Source organism: Rhinoraja longicauda, chromosome 1 (assembly GCF_053455715.1).
Source record: "Rhinoraja longicauda isolate Sanriku21f chromosome 1, sRhiLon1.1, whole genome shotgun sequence".
Taxonomy (NCBI): Eukaryota; Metazoa; Chordata; class Chondrichthyes; order Rajiformes; family Arhynchobatidae; genus Rhinoraja; species Rhinoraja longicauda.
In genome coordinates, this window is record NC_135953.1 from 20361315 (window position 1) to 20376200 (window position 14886).

Genomic DNA, 14886 nt, shown 5'->3' on the forward strand with positions numbered 1-14886 from the left:
AGAACGGAGATGAGGAAAAACTTTTTCAGTCAGAGAGTTGTAAATCTGTGGAATTCACTGCCTCAGAAGGCAGTGGAGGCCAATTCACTGAATGCATTCAAGAGAGAGCTAGATAGAGCCCTTAAGGATAGCGGAGTCAGGGTGTACGGGGAGAAGGCAGGAACAGGGTACTGATTGAGAATGATCAGCCATAATCACATTGAATGGTGGTGCTGGCTCGAAGGGCCGAATGGCCTCCTCCTGCACCTATTGTCTATTGTTGGTTTATTGGCATCGGTAAAAAAATTGTAAATTGTCCCTACAATGTGTATGGAGGACATTGTGTGTAGGATAGAGCTAGTGTATTGTGTCATTGCTGGTCGGCCCGGACTTGCCGGGCCGAAGGGCCTGTTTCCACGCTGTATCTCTAAAACTAAATAAACACAAAAAGAAACATGGCATCGTCCCTGCTCAAGAATCCATGAGTCATCCTACCAATTAAAATATTATGCTTGGCTACAGATGGCTTTCTTTTAACTGTGACGTGTCTCTCCTCCTCTTTCAAGACTCACAGTGCAGTATGTTAGCAGGCTCACCCCAATAATACACAGGGCAGGTGAGCCCGGGATGGTGAGACTGAGTGGTCTGTTCCAACCCGACCGCGACAATGGGTCATATGTGATAGGAGCAGAATTAGGCCATTCGGCCCATCAAGTCCACTCCACCATTCAATCATGGCTGATCTATCTCTCCCTCCTAACCCCATTGTCTTGCCTTCTCCCCATAGCCCCTGACACCCGTACTAATCAAGAAACTATCTATCTCTGCTTAAAAATATCCACTGACTTGTCCTCCACAGCCTTTTGTGGCAAAGAATTCCACAGATTCACCACCCTTTGACTAAATAAATTTCTCCTCATCTCCTTCCTAAAGGATCATCTTTAAATTCTGAGGCTATGACCGCTAGTCCTAGACTCTCCCACTGGTGGGGGAGTCCTCTCCACACCCACTCCATCCAAGCCTTTCACTATTCTGTACGTTTCAATGAGGTCCCCCCTCATTCTTCTAAAGCCCAGCGAGTGCAGGCCCAGTGCCGACAAATGCTCATCATACGTTAACCCGCTCATTCCTGGGATCGTTCTTGTAAACCCTCTCTGGACCCGCGCCAGAGCTGGCACATCCTTCCTCAGCCAGGTATGCGGCCCAAAACTGCTCACGACACAAGCAGGGTCCAGCCTGCTCCTTCCCTGTCCGGGCAGGATCGCTGAGCATTCAATGCAGCGAAAACCCAGCTTTATCCTCCACTCCCTGGCCCTGGGGCGCTGACTCGGAATTGAACAACACACTGTTTACATTGGGGTGAGGTGAATTACACAATACCAGTGAGTCACTCTAACAGAGACTGCAAGGCTGCTTCTTAACATAGAAACATAGAAAATAGGTGCAGGAGTAGGCCATTCGGCCCTTCGAGCCTGCACCGCCATTCAATATGATCATGGCTGATCATCCAACTCAGTATCCCGTACCTGCCTTCTCCCCATACCCCCTGATCCCTTTAGCCACAAGGGCCACATCTAACTCCCTCTTAAATATAGCCAATGAACTGGCCTCAACTACCCTCTGTGGCAGAGAATTCCACAGACTCACCACTCTCTTCATACCCACCATCCTCATCTTCAGACTCCCTGTGCATAGGGGAGAGGGTAGAGGTGAAGGTGTCCTGGTTGGGTCGGCCCTGGGCATGTCTAAGCTGGCCATCCGCGAGTCACGGCGCCAGGTGGAAGAAGGCTCTGCCCGAGCTAACTGCCTGCCCCTTTTCCGGGGTTAAGTCCGCGCCCGGGTGGTACTAGAGTGGGCCTACGTGCCATCCACGGGCGGATTTCCGGGACCGCTGGGCACTGCGGGCGGTGGAATATGCACCCTTAACAAATAGTTATTTGAGAATAGTTGTTGTACTTGTACGATGGTGGTGGGTTTTGTTTTCAATTATTTAGTATTTGCAAATAGTATTGAATAAATGTATTTTTGGTTTAAAAGACAAACAGAAAATGCAAACGGTAAATGCGCAGAGGGCCTTGCAGGGAGTAGGACGATGGTTCGTTGGACGATCGGATTGCAGGTGACGTCTGTAACGGGCCTATGTGGCCGGCTGCAGCTGGGACTGTAAGATGGCGCCAAAATGGCGACTCTTGCATATGGACTCAGTGGGCTGTCCTGCCCATTCTGTACTGACCGGGGGATGGTGCTTATGTATGGGGACAGTCTTGCTCACCTTGGAACACGTGATAATAAAGAAACCATTGAACCATGCACTTCAACTCCCCCTCCCATTCCCAGTCTGACCTTTCTGTCATGGGCCTCCTCCAGTGCCATAGTGAGGCCCACCGGAAATTGGAGGAACAGCACCTCATATTTCGCTTGGGCAGCTTGCAGCCCAGCGGTATGAACATCGACTTTTCCAACTTTAGATAGTTCCTCTGTCCCTCACTTCCCCTCCCCCTTCCCAGTTCTCGCTCTATCTTCCTGTCTCCACCTATATCCTTCCTTTGTCCCGCCACCCTGACATCAGTCTGAAGAAGTGTCTCGACCCGAAACGTCGCCCATTCCTTCTCTCCCGAGATGCTGCCTGACCTGCTGAGTTACTCCAGCATTTTGTGAATTGAACCATCAATGTTCATCGCAAATCTGTCGGCATCTTGAAAGATAGCACAGCTGTTTATTCAAATACAAGTAATCATTTCTAGAGTGTCCTTATTTTCAAGCTCTGGCTCAGCACCTTGACATCTGTAAGGATTGATAGATGCGAAAGGCAACTGCCGATGCTGGCTTAAAAAAAATACACAAAGTGCTGGAGTAACTCCGTGGGTGAAACAGCATCTCTGGAGAACATGGATTGGCAACATTTCGAGTCGGGACCCTTCTTCAGATTTCTTCAGACAAGGATTTATAGAACCATATTGTGAAGATAGATATAGATGGCACCCCTGGAGTGGGCATTTGATGCACTACAATGTGCCCCCTGTGAAGGATGGTGCACATTGGAGAAACAGCAAGCTTTTTTCAGTTTTTAAGTTTGGAGATGCAGCGTGGAAGCAGGCCCTCTGGCCCACCAAGTCAATAGACAATAGACAATAGACAATAGACAATAGGTGCAGGAGTAGGCCATTCAGCCCTTCGAGCCAGCACCGCCATTCAATGCGATCATGGCTGATCACTCTCAATCAGTACCCCGTTCCTGCCTTCTCCCCATACCCCCTCACTCCGCTATCCTTAAGAGCTCTATCTAGCTCTCTCTTGAAAGCATCCAACGAACTGGCCTCCACTGCCTTCTGAGGCAGAGAATTCCACACCTTCACCACTCTCTGACTGAAAAAGTTCTTCCTCATCTCTGTTCTAAATGGCCTACCCCTTATTCTTAAACTGTGGCCCCTTGTTCTGGACTCCCCCAACATTGGGAACATGTTTCCTGCCTCTAATGTGTCCAATCCCCTAATTATCTTATATGTTTCAATAAGATCCCCCCTCATCCTTCTAAATTCCAGTGCATACAAGCCCAATCGCTCCAGCCTTTCAACATACGACAGTCCCGCCATTCCGGGAATTAACCTAGTGAACCTACGCTGCCATCCAGCGATCCCTGCACACTAACATAATCCGGCACACACGTCAGGGACAATTTACAATTTTACCAAAGCCAATTAAACCTGTATGCCTTTGGAGTGTGGGAGGAAACCGGAGCACCGGGAGAAATCCCAGGCAGGTCACGGGGAGAACGCACAAACTCCATGCAGACAGCACTCGTAGTCAGATTCGAGCCTGGGTCTCTGGCGTTGTAAGGCAGCAACTCTACCCCTGTGCCACCGTGCCGCCTACACCGACAGATCGCTCTAAACAGTTCAACGTGCCATCGACACTACTCCTCAGAGGCAAGGGATTAGGCCAGTGGCAAGCACCTCCTCCAGAGGAAGCCAGTCTTCCTGCAAGCAGGAAGGAAGCTGAGAGAAGATGCGAATGAACAAAGGTGGAGCTTGTATTTGATATTAACATTGCCCATTCAAATCACAGCCAATGAAGTACTCCAGGGAGGTAATTAGTTTTGCAATATTGGAAATGTGGCAGCCAGCAGCACACAGCATGTTCCCGCAAACGGAGTTGACAAAGAAATGGTAATCTGTTGGCCGAGGATAAATATTGGCCAGGGCACAGGGCAAACTCTTCTTATGAGGCCACAACATATGAGGACAAACTGGGTCGACTGGGCTTGTGTTCACTGGAATTTAGAAGGATGAGAGGGGATCTTATAGAACATGTCCAATGGGTGCAGGAAACATGTTCCCGATGTTGGGGGAGTCCGGAGCCAGCGGCCACAGTTTAAGAATAAGGGGTAGGCCATTTAGAACTGAGATGAGGAAAAACTTTTTCACCCAGAGAGTTGTGAATCTGTGGAATTCTCTACCTCATAAGGCAGTGGAGGCCGATGCAATGGATGCATTCAAAAGAGAGTTAGATGGAGCTCTTACGGCTGGCGGAATCAAGGGGTATGGGGAGAAGGCAGGAACGGGGTACTGATTGTGGATGATCAGCCATGATCACATTGAATGGCGGTGCTGGCTTAAAGGGCCGAATGGCCTTCTGCACCTATTGTTTATGTATCTATGTATCTAGGTAAACTTAGATTGACATCCCAATCAAAAAACAGCACGGTGGCACAGTGGTTGAGTTGTTGCCTTATAGTGCCAGAGACCTGGGTTCTATTCTGACTAAGGGTACATTCTCCCTGTGATGGCGTGGGTTTTCTCCAGGTGCTCTGGTTTCCTCCCACATTCCAAAGACGTGCAGGTTTGTAGGCTAATTGGCTTCAGTAAAATTGTCCCTAGTGTGAAGGATAAGTGCTAGTGTCCGGGGACAGCTGGTCGGCATGGACTCGGTGGGCCGAAGGGCCTGTTTCTGCACTGTATCTCTAAACTAAAGTAAACTACCAGTGAAAGGTTAATTGGCTGGATAAATGTAAAAATTGTCCCTAGTGGGTGTAGGATAGTGTTAATGTACGGGGATCGCTGGGCGGCACGGACTTGGAGGGCCGAAAAGGTCTGTTTCCGGCTGTATATATATGATATGATATGATATGATAAACTACCAGTCTGACTTGTAAGCCATGTAGCTCAATCCTCAAAGCTTCTTTGGAGCCAAGTTAGTCCAGGCAATGAACAAAAAGAGGCAACTCTGCTTTCCTCAAGGGATGCTGGGAGATGCAAAAGGGGAACAAAACGTTCTCCAACTCTGCCCCATCACTAAATCATCGAGCTAACTGGTGGGATTTCAATTCCCAATGTAGAACTGTAACGTTGAAAGACGTTCAACGACTTTCTGAAGGCAAAAGCCCTCCATTAGCCCTCTCCTCATACTCCACCATGACTCACAATAATTCTCCCTCATTTGCTGTTCGTTCTCCATATATTTCCTACACCCTTCACCATTGCACCCCTCACATAGAGCCATAGAGTTATACAGCACGGAAACAGGCCCTTCAGCCCAATGTGCCCATGTCGACCGACATGCCACATCAACACTAGTACCTGTGTTTGGCCCATCTTTTTCTATTCCTATCCTATCTAATCCTAAACCTAAACCTAAACCTAAACCTAAACAGCGAATTGTGAACGCAAGCCCAGACCATCACACAAACCAACCTCCCTTCCATTGACTCCATTTATACTCCACGCTGCCTCGGCAAGGCCAGCAGCTGAGTCAAGGATGAGTCGCACCCTGGCCATTCCCACTTCTCCCCACAGCCTGGTGGCGCAGCGGTAGAGTTGCTGCCTTACAGCGCTTGCAGCGCCAGAGACCCGGGTTCGATCGTGACTACGGGTGCTGTCTATGGAATTTGTACGTTCTGCCTGTGACCTGCGAGGGCTCTGTCCGAGATCTTCGGTTTCCTCTCACACTCCAAAGACGTACAGGTATCTAGGTAAATTGGCTTGTTAAATGTAAAAATTGTCCCTAGTGTGTGTAGGATGGTGTTAATGTGCGGGGATCGCTGGTCGGCGGGAACCCGGTGGGCCGAAGGGCCTGTTTCCACGCTGTATCTCTGTATAGAAAAAAACTAAAATTGGTGTTGCTGATGGAGGAATTGTCCTTCAGTAGGGAAAACACCTCCTGTTTTATCCCACCCACCTCAATGTGCATCCGGGACTTTGCTAACCACTTCACCTGAAAGATGACTCCTCAGACCATGCAATGCGTATTTCCATTGAACATTGAATTCTCCAATTTAAGTAACCTCCTACTATAGCCCCCAAACCCCCTCCCCCCCCCTCCCCCCCCCCTCCCCCCCCCCCCCTTACATAAAGAGACAGTGGTGTCTGATTAATGTGGGTACACTCCATCCACTATAACTAAAATCCATTATAAAGGAGTCCATAATAACGAGTGATGACTGTATTTGCTTACTTGTCAAAGACCCAACAAGTCTTTTTTTTTTTTCTCAGCTGTGAAACAAATGCCAGGGAGCATTCTGCCAAAAACTCAAAGTGAGTAATTAAGGTGAAATTGGCACAAAGGGAAAGAAGATTAAAATAAAATAAATGAGTAACCTTTCCTTTAACGAGAACACCTTTCCTTTTTGTGTCAGTTGTGTGGGCTGGTTGAATCTTTCTTCATGGTATGGTTCGTTTGTGGAATAAAGGGGAGTAATGTTAAAGTACTTACACAAACCGAATCTGCTTTTCCATAGAACCGGTGACTCATGTATAATCCTGACCCAACCATAATAACTTCAGATGATATTTAATGTTGAATAACAGCTCAATCTTAATTAACAAACATGTTTCAGCTAGCAGGATGCACAGCACATGTCTTGAACATGAGGAAAGGCTTATCAATTTAGCTCCTGAAAACCCACTGCCTTTTCCATTTTATAGTTCTCAGTGTATGTCGATGGCTTTGGGTTTTGGTCCGAAGTTGCTTTATCACTGATTCATTTCGTAGGACGTCGGTAAGATCTACATTTAAAATCCACCTCTAATTGCCCCTGAGAAGGTGGTGGCAGGCTACCTTTGTGAAACATTGCTGCTCACCTGGTAAAGACAATGCTCTTGGGGAGGGAGTTTCACGATTTAGACTCAGTAACGATTAAGGACCAGCAATTCGTTTCCAAGTCAGGATGGTGTGTGATTTGTTAAGTGTAGTTTAGAGATACAGTGTGGAAACAGGCCCTTTGGCTCACCGAGTCTGCACCCACCAGCGATCCCCGCACACTTGCACTTTGCCACACACACTAAGGACAATTTACAATTTTACCAAGCTGATTAGTCTACAAACCTGTACGTCTTTGGAGTGTGGGAGGAAACCCAGGGAAAACTCAACACCGGTCACAGGGAGAACGTAGAAACTCCATACAGATAGCACCCATAGTCAGAATCGAATCCGGGTCTCTGGCGCTGTAAGGCAGCAACTCTACCGCTGCACCACCAGGCCCTGGATGAGACCTTGCAGGTTATGGAGTTTACAGCTGCCTGCTGCCCCTTCCCTTCTTGACGGTAGAATTCATGTTTAGTTTACAGTCAAAGGGCCGAATGGCCTACTCCTGCACCTATTGTCTATTGTCTATTGTCTAATCCATGTTTAGTTTAGTTTAGTTTGGCTGCAGAACTAGGCCGCACAGTCGTGTATGTTTAGGGAGAATAGTAGGGGACTGAGAACTCATCCTCGCGGGGCTCCGGTGCTGAGAATTCTTGTGGAGGCTGATTTGTTACCTACCCTCACTGATTATGGCCTGTGGGCCAGACGGTTGATCCAGTGGTAGAGGGGCGTGCTGACTACCAGGTGCAGGAGTTTGGATCGCAGTGCGGATGGAGATATGATACGGAAACAAATCGCATCTCCGTCAAGGTAAGAGATTAGAAAAAGTTTCCCCCAACCCCCCACTAAAATAAAACAAGCTAAAGAACACTAAAAACATACAATTAACACACACAATTAAAACACAAAGAAGGAAAGGACAGGCCCCACCCCCTCCCCTGACATCAGTCTGAAGAAGGGTCTCGACCCGAAACGTCACCCATTCCTTCTCTCCCAAGATGCTGCCTGACCCGCTGAGTTACTCCAGTTCTAGTTTGTGTCTAGTTCAGGAGTTTGGAGATGGGTTTGGATGGTGTTGAAGGCTGAACTCGATAAATAGAAGTCCGACGTCGGGGTTCTTGTTGTCTAGGTGTTTCAGAGATGAGTTGCGGGCAATAGAGACTGGTCTGCTGTGGACCTGTTGTGACAGTCGGAACATGCACACTCAATCTACCAGGAACATTCGAGTTAAGGATAGTGAATTAAACATTTCCTCCTCCTTCCTGCTCCCTTTCCTCCTCCCTCTCCTCCTCCCTCCCCTGCTTCCTCCTTCCTCTCCTTCTCCAAGCGGTAGAGCTGCTGCCTTGCAGTACCAGAGACCCGGGTTCGACCCTGACCACGGGTGCTGCCTGCAAGGTGTTTGTGCGTTCTCCCCGTGACCGTCCATACGTTTGCACGTTCCCCCCCCCCGTCTCCGAAGACGTACAGATTTGTTGGTTATTTGGCTCGGTAAAATTGCAAATTGTCCCCAGTGTGTAGGGTCGTGCTAGGGTGCGGGGATTGCTGTGCGGCGTGGACTCGGTGGCCGAAGGGCCTGCTTCCACGCTGTACCTCTAAAACTAAAACTAAAACAAAAAAACTTAAAATTCCAAGCTGAAACTCACTTGGTTACATTTCCCATGTTCCCTCCCTTCCTGATGCCTTTAAACGTACTGGGTTCCCTGAAAAACCTACTGTAGCATTGTGCAACGTGTTTAAAGAAAAAGTCAATTATAGGTGAGTTGCATCCAAACGTCTGGAAACTCTGCTCGTCTGGCACCACCAAAGCCCCAAGGGTGGTGAATTATCAGAGGTTTACTGTAATACTTTACAACAGTGAACCCACTTCACCAGTTACTTCATTTAACTGGAGAGCACCTGGGGATTGAAGAAGGCTTCAAAGACATGTAAGCCTTTCTTCCAACACAGCACCTTCTCAAGCCAACAACTATAGGCCAGCCATATCTTTAGGTGCCTTTATATTGTGCAAAATCAGTGTGCTGGCAGGAACTCCAAAGAGAGTTTAGATTTGTAGAGGCCTTTTGCCAGGGAGATCCGGTACAAAAACAGCAGTTCGCTTCATGTAAAAGCAGTTTTCAAAAGAACCTCAAAGAAAATTTTATGAACTATATATTTCGAAATGCAGTCCGAAACTATACCTGTCCCAGAACTCACCAAATGAAAAGGAGATTGGCTTTAGCTTTTGTGTAATATTTAGCCCACGCACCGGCCACTTTTTGTGCATTCTGTGAATAAATACCTTCGATTTGTACCAGCATCTGCAGTTATTTTCTTATACTACTTGTTGCTCCACTGCGATTTCCTTCTCTCCCGAGATGCTGCCTGATCTGCTGAGTTACTCCAGCATTTTGTGAATAAATACCTTTGATTTATACCAGCATCTGCAGTTATTTTCTTATACTACTTTTTATACAGTATATGCAGAGCCAAGATTAAAGAGAGTTGAAATGTGATACAGCCAGAGAGTTAGATAGAGCTCTAGGGGTTAGTGGAATCAAGGGATATGGGGAGAGGGCAGGCACGGGTTATTGATTGGGGACGATCAGCCACAATGATCACAATGACTGGCGGTGCTGGCTCGAAGGGCCGAATGGCCTCCTCCTGCACCTATTTTCGAATTAAATTGTTTGAAAATCAACATGATTTGTCATATCTATTTCAGACAAATTTGCCCTCTGTTCCGTGCTTCTCCCCTGCACCATATCTTTTAAAGACAATATTGAAATGGGGGCCTTGTCTCAAGCAGCGACCCGCTGAGCCTCAATTTCACAGTTTTCAAGATGCGATGAAAAATCACCAAGAAGTGGCTCGCAGGCCTCAGGGTCTCCGTGACAACCGCAGGCCAAGCGTACCATAATTCAATTTACACACCAAACTCACAATTCTTCTGCAAGATTTGTCAAGACTCCCATTCCTTGGGAACCTTTATCAGACTCGTGAACCTTTGACCAGCGAGGGAAAGTCGCTGCCGATGAGAGTCTGAGAGAGCGGGTTGGGACTGTTTTCTTGTCCAATCTACGGTACGTTGAACATTCGCCTTACACGATGATCCTATCTCCATTCTGATTGAGAATTAAAATGAAGAAAAAAAAAGAAGCATTAAACCTCTGTCACTGCTTGTGTTGAAAGCCAACTGCCAGGGCCAAAATATTGAGGCAAATTGCTCCTTTCAGCCAGAAAAAGTGCTTTGTGTGTGGAAATCCAGCGGCATTGCATCAGGCTTACCGGGAGACATAATGTCATGGGAAACATAAGCAGTGGTGACCCGGGACATGCACTCCAGGTTCATACTGAAGAGCTTCTCAGATTTACAAACTGTGGCACTTACAGTACAATCTACGAGGTGCTGATTTGGTAACGGTGTAACTTAAACCGTAGTACTTTAGAACCGGGTGGAATTAATTTTTTTAAATGTTTGCTCAAACGAGGTGAAATGGGACATAATATATACCTCCAGAGCAAATGCGTCCATCCAGCGATAGGTCTAATGGTTTTGACTATATGCTTTTCCTTTCCACATGCACAAAATAAAAACGATCAAGTAGAATTGAATAAAAAAGTCAATCACTCCAATTACTTTAATTTGATTACATTTAAATTTGCCACCAACTTGGCAATAAAATGCTAGTTAAACCATGTTTTTTAACTTCATCTCGACTATTCAGCAGTGCATAGTCGATGATAACTTTGCACTGACATGTCAACCTATCCCTTCATTTAGTTTGTTGAGTGACCTGTTATGGTCTGCTCCAGACTCATTTGTCTGCATTTGTCATTTATTTAAATTTTCCGTTTTAGAGGGTCTATACCCCCCCCTTCCCCTCCCCCTTTACTCTTTCAACCGTGGAATTCCAGGCTGCCTTTAATAAGCTTAGTCATGAGTGTATGATATGCCTTTGTGTCAGATTAGGAGACATCAATGCTGCCCCTCGAAATCCTGGAAAGAATGCCCATAACCTTTTATTTCACTCTGTCACCCCCACTGCATTAGCACCGTGCACAGCTTAATAGAAGTAGCATCTCTTTATTGGTGCCACACCGCTGTCCAATTAAAGCCGTGAGATACAGAAGCAAGAGCAGGCCAATTGGCCCTCCCTCTGCTCTGCCATTCAATGGCATCATGCCAAATCTTTTTCCTCAGAGCAATATTCCTGCACAACCCAATATCCTTTCTTACCATGTATCTGGACACTGTAAATGGATCAATTGTAATCATGTACTGTCTTCCCGCTGAATGGTTAGCGCGCAACAAAACCTTTTCTCTGTACCTCGGTACACGTGGCAATAAGCCAAACTAAACAAAACTAAACTGAAACCAGTCCTTGCATATTTTGTATATCTTTCATTTATTGTTCTTGATCTCTCTACATCATCGTTCATACGTTCATAAAGTGATAGGAGCAGAATTAGGCTATTCAGCCCATCAAGTCTACTCCGCCATTCAATCATGGCTGATCTATCTCTCCCTCCTGACCCCATTCTCCTGCCTTCTAACCCGTACTAACCCGTTCTATCATCTAAATCTCTCATTTCCCTTTCCCCTGACTGGTCTGAAGAAGAGTCACCCATTCCTTCTCTCCGGAGATGCTGCCTGTCCCGTTGAGTTACTCCAGCTTTCTTGGGCCTATCTTCCAAAAATCTATCTATTTAATGCGCAAGAAGGAACTGCAGTTGCTGGTTTAAACCAAAGGTAGACACAAAAAGCTGGAGTTACGCAGCGGGACAGGCAGCATCTCTGGAGAGAAGGAAAGGGTGACATTTCCGGTCGAGACCCTTCTTCAGACGGAAGTAGGGTCTCAACCTGAGATGCTGCTTAGGCGAATCCCGATTTTCTTCTATCCAGAGATGCTGCCTGTCCCGCTGAGTTACTCCAGCTTTTTGTGCCTAATCTATCTGTTTAGTGTAGCTTAGTTGATTGATTGATTGATACATTATTGTCATGTGTACTTGGTACAGTGAGATTCTTTGTTTGTGTTTTGTACGTATGCAAGAATATGCATAAAGGGAAGCGACAAAGTTATAAAAGTGTCAATATAGTCCCTCTTCCTACTCCCCCCCCCCCCCATCCCCCCAGTCCCTCTTTGTTCTCAGCACCCCTGGGTCCTCTAGTTTAGAGGTAAACTGTGGATACTGGGCCATTCGGCCCTCTGAGTCTGCGCTAACTGGCGATTCCCATACACTAGCACTATCGTACTCACTGCGGACAGTTTAGAATTTATTTTTACCTAAGCCAATTATCCGATGTACCTGGATGTTCTTTGCAATATGGGAGCAAACCAGGGCAAACTCGGAGAAATCCCACGCAGTCACGGGGAGAACGTACAATCTCGAAGCTGGGTCTCTGGAGTTGCAAGGCAGCAACTCTACCGCTGCACCACCGTGCCACCCTTCCATGCGGTCTTCGAATTGAACATACACAGCACTCTTAGGTGGAGAACTTCAAAGATTTGCTACCTCAGCATGAAGAAATTTCTTTTTACTTCTGTCCCGAGTGGTCAACTCGGACGTAAACGTAGCTGGAATGTTAACATGGATGGGTTGTTTAATAAGTTTGCAGGTGGCACCAAGATTGGTGGAGATGCAGACTAGGAGGAATTTCTGTCAAACTCTGCAACGGGACAGAGATCAGCCCCAGAAATGGGCAGAGAAATGGCAGGTGGCATTTAATCTGAGTACGAATAAGGTCAAATGTAATAATAATAATTTTTTATGATAATAATAATTTTTATTTGTCATATGTAGGTTGGCACAGGGTCAACGATACAATGAAATGTATTTGACAAGACAACGGGTCACCTCAGCAGTAATATTCCAAGGATAAATAAGATAAAAATGACATTAATAAGGTAAAAAGACAATATTAAAATAATCAACATATAATGATGTGAAATGTGTTTATGAGTTCAGAAGCCTGATGGCCTGATGGTAGAAACTGTTCTTAAGTCTGGTGGTACGTGCAGCCATACTCCTGTATCGTCTGCCTGACGGTAACAAGGAGAACAGCTTGCATGCTGGGTGGCTGTGGTCCTTGATGATGCTGCGTGCCTTCCGCAGGCACCGCTGGTAGAGAATGTCCTGAATGGCCGGGAGACAGTTGCCAGTGATGTGCCGTGCCGTCTTCACCACTCTCTGTAGTGATTTGTGGCTGTGGGCAGAACAGTTCCCGTACCAGACTGTAATGCAGCCCGTCAGCAGGCTCTCGATGGTGCATCTGTAGAAGTTTGTGAGGATGCTGGCGTTCATGCCAAACTTCCTCAGTCTTCCCAGGAAGAAGAGCCGCTGGCGGGCCTTCTTTGTTATTGTGTCCGTGTGCAGTGTCCAGGAAAGGTCCTCAGTGATGTGCACATCGAGGAACTTAAAGCTGCTGCTGACCATTTCAACCTCAGCATCACCGATGTGGATGGGGAGGTGTCCACTCCCCTGCTGTCTCCTGTAGTCCACCATCATCTGTTTAGTTTTGCTGACATTGAGAGAGAGGTTATTTTCCTGGCACCAGCTGTTTAGTGCCTTTACCTCCTCTCTGTAAAAAAAACAGGTCTTTTGGATGAGATTTCGTCACCAACAGTCCAACAATAAGAGCAATAAAATAAGCAATTACACACACAATCACAAACAATAGGCAATAGACAATAGGTGCAGGAGGAAGCCATTCGGCCCTTCCAGCCAGCACCGCCATTCAATGCGATCATGGCTGATCATTCTCAATCAGTACCCCGTTCCTGCCTTCTCCCCATACCCCCTGACTCCGCTATCCTTAAGAGCTCTATCTAGCTCGCTCTTTAATGCATTCAGAGAATTGGCCTCCACTGCCTTCTGAGGCAGAGAATTCCACACCTTCACCACTCTCTGACTGAAAAGGGTTTTCCTCATCTCCATTCTAAATGGCCTACCCCTTATTCTTAAACTGTGGCATCCCAGTGAGGATGGAAAAACAATGAATTGAACTGTCTACTCACATAGACTCATAGGGTCATAGAGTCATACAACATGGAACATAGAAAATAGGTGCAGGAGTAGGCCATTCGGCCCTTCGAGCCTGCACCGCCATTCAATATGATCATGGCTGATCATCCAACTCAGTATCCCGTACCTGCCTTCTCTCCATACCCTTTCGGCTCAACTTTTCCATGCCGACCAAAATGCCTCATCTACCCTATTCCCAGGCGGCACGGTGGTGCAGCGGTAGAGTTGCTGCCTTACAGCGCCACAGATCCGGGTTTGATCCTGACTATGGGGGCTGTCAGTACGTAGTTTGCACGTTCTCCCTGTGACCGCGTGGGTTTTCTCCTGGTGCTCCGGTTCCCAGCCATATACGCCAAAGATGTGCAGGTTTGTAGGTTAATTGGGTTTGGTAAGTTGTAAAATTGTCCCTAGTGTGTAGGATAGTGTTAGTGTGTGGTGTGTTCGCCGGTCGGCGTGGCCCCTCTAGTCCCTGTGAAAGGTGAAAGGTTTAAAATATATGATCCTGTTTCTGAAGTGTCTTAATGTTTTACTGTTGTTGCTGGAATGGAACAACGCTATAAAGATTGTTAACTTCAAGATAAAGATTGTAAACCATGTATTAACTTGAGATTAAAACGATGTGAGTTTGATTATCTGCTAAGTCAAAAATAAAAAGTGCTGAGTGAGGATTGTGATTAGAACTCTCAGAATGTGAAGGTAAGGTTATTTATTTATACTGTGGTATTATGTTGGAAGCAGACAGAGAGACGGACAGAAGTCTACTAGGAACATTCTCATGTCATGAGGGATCGTGATTGCAATGTTTCATTCCCCTTTTCATCCTCC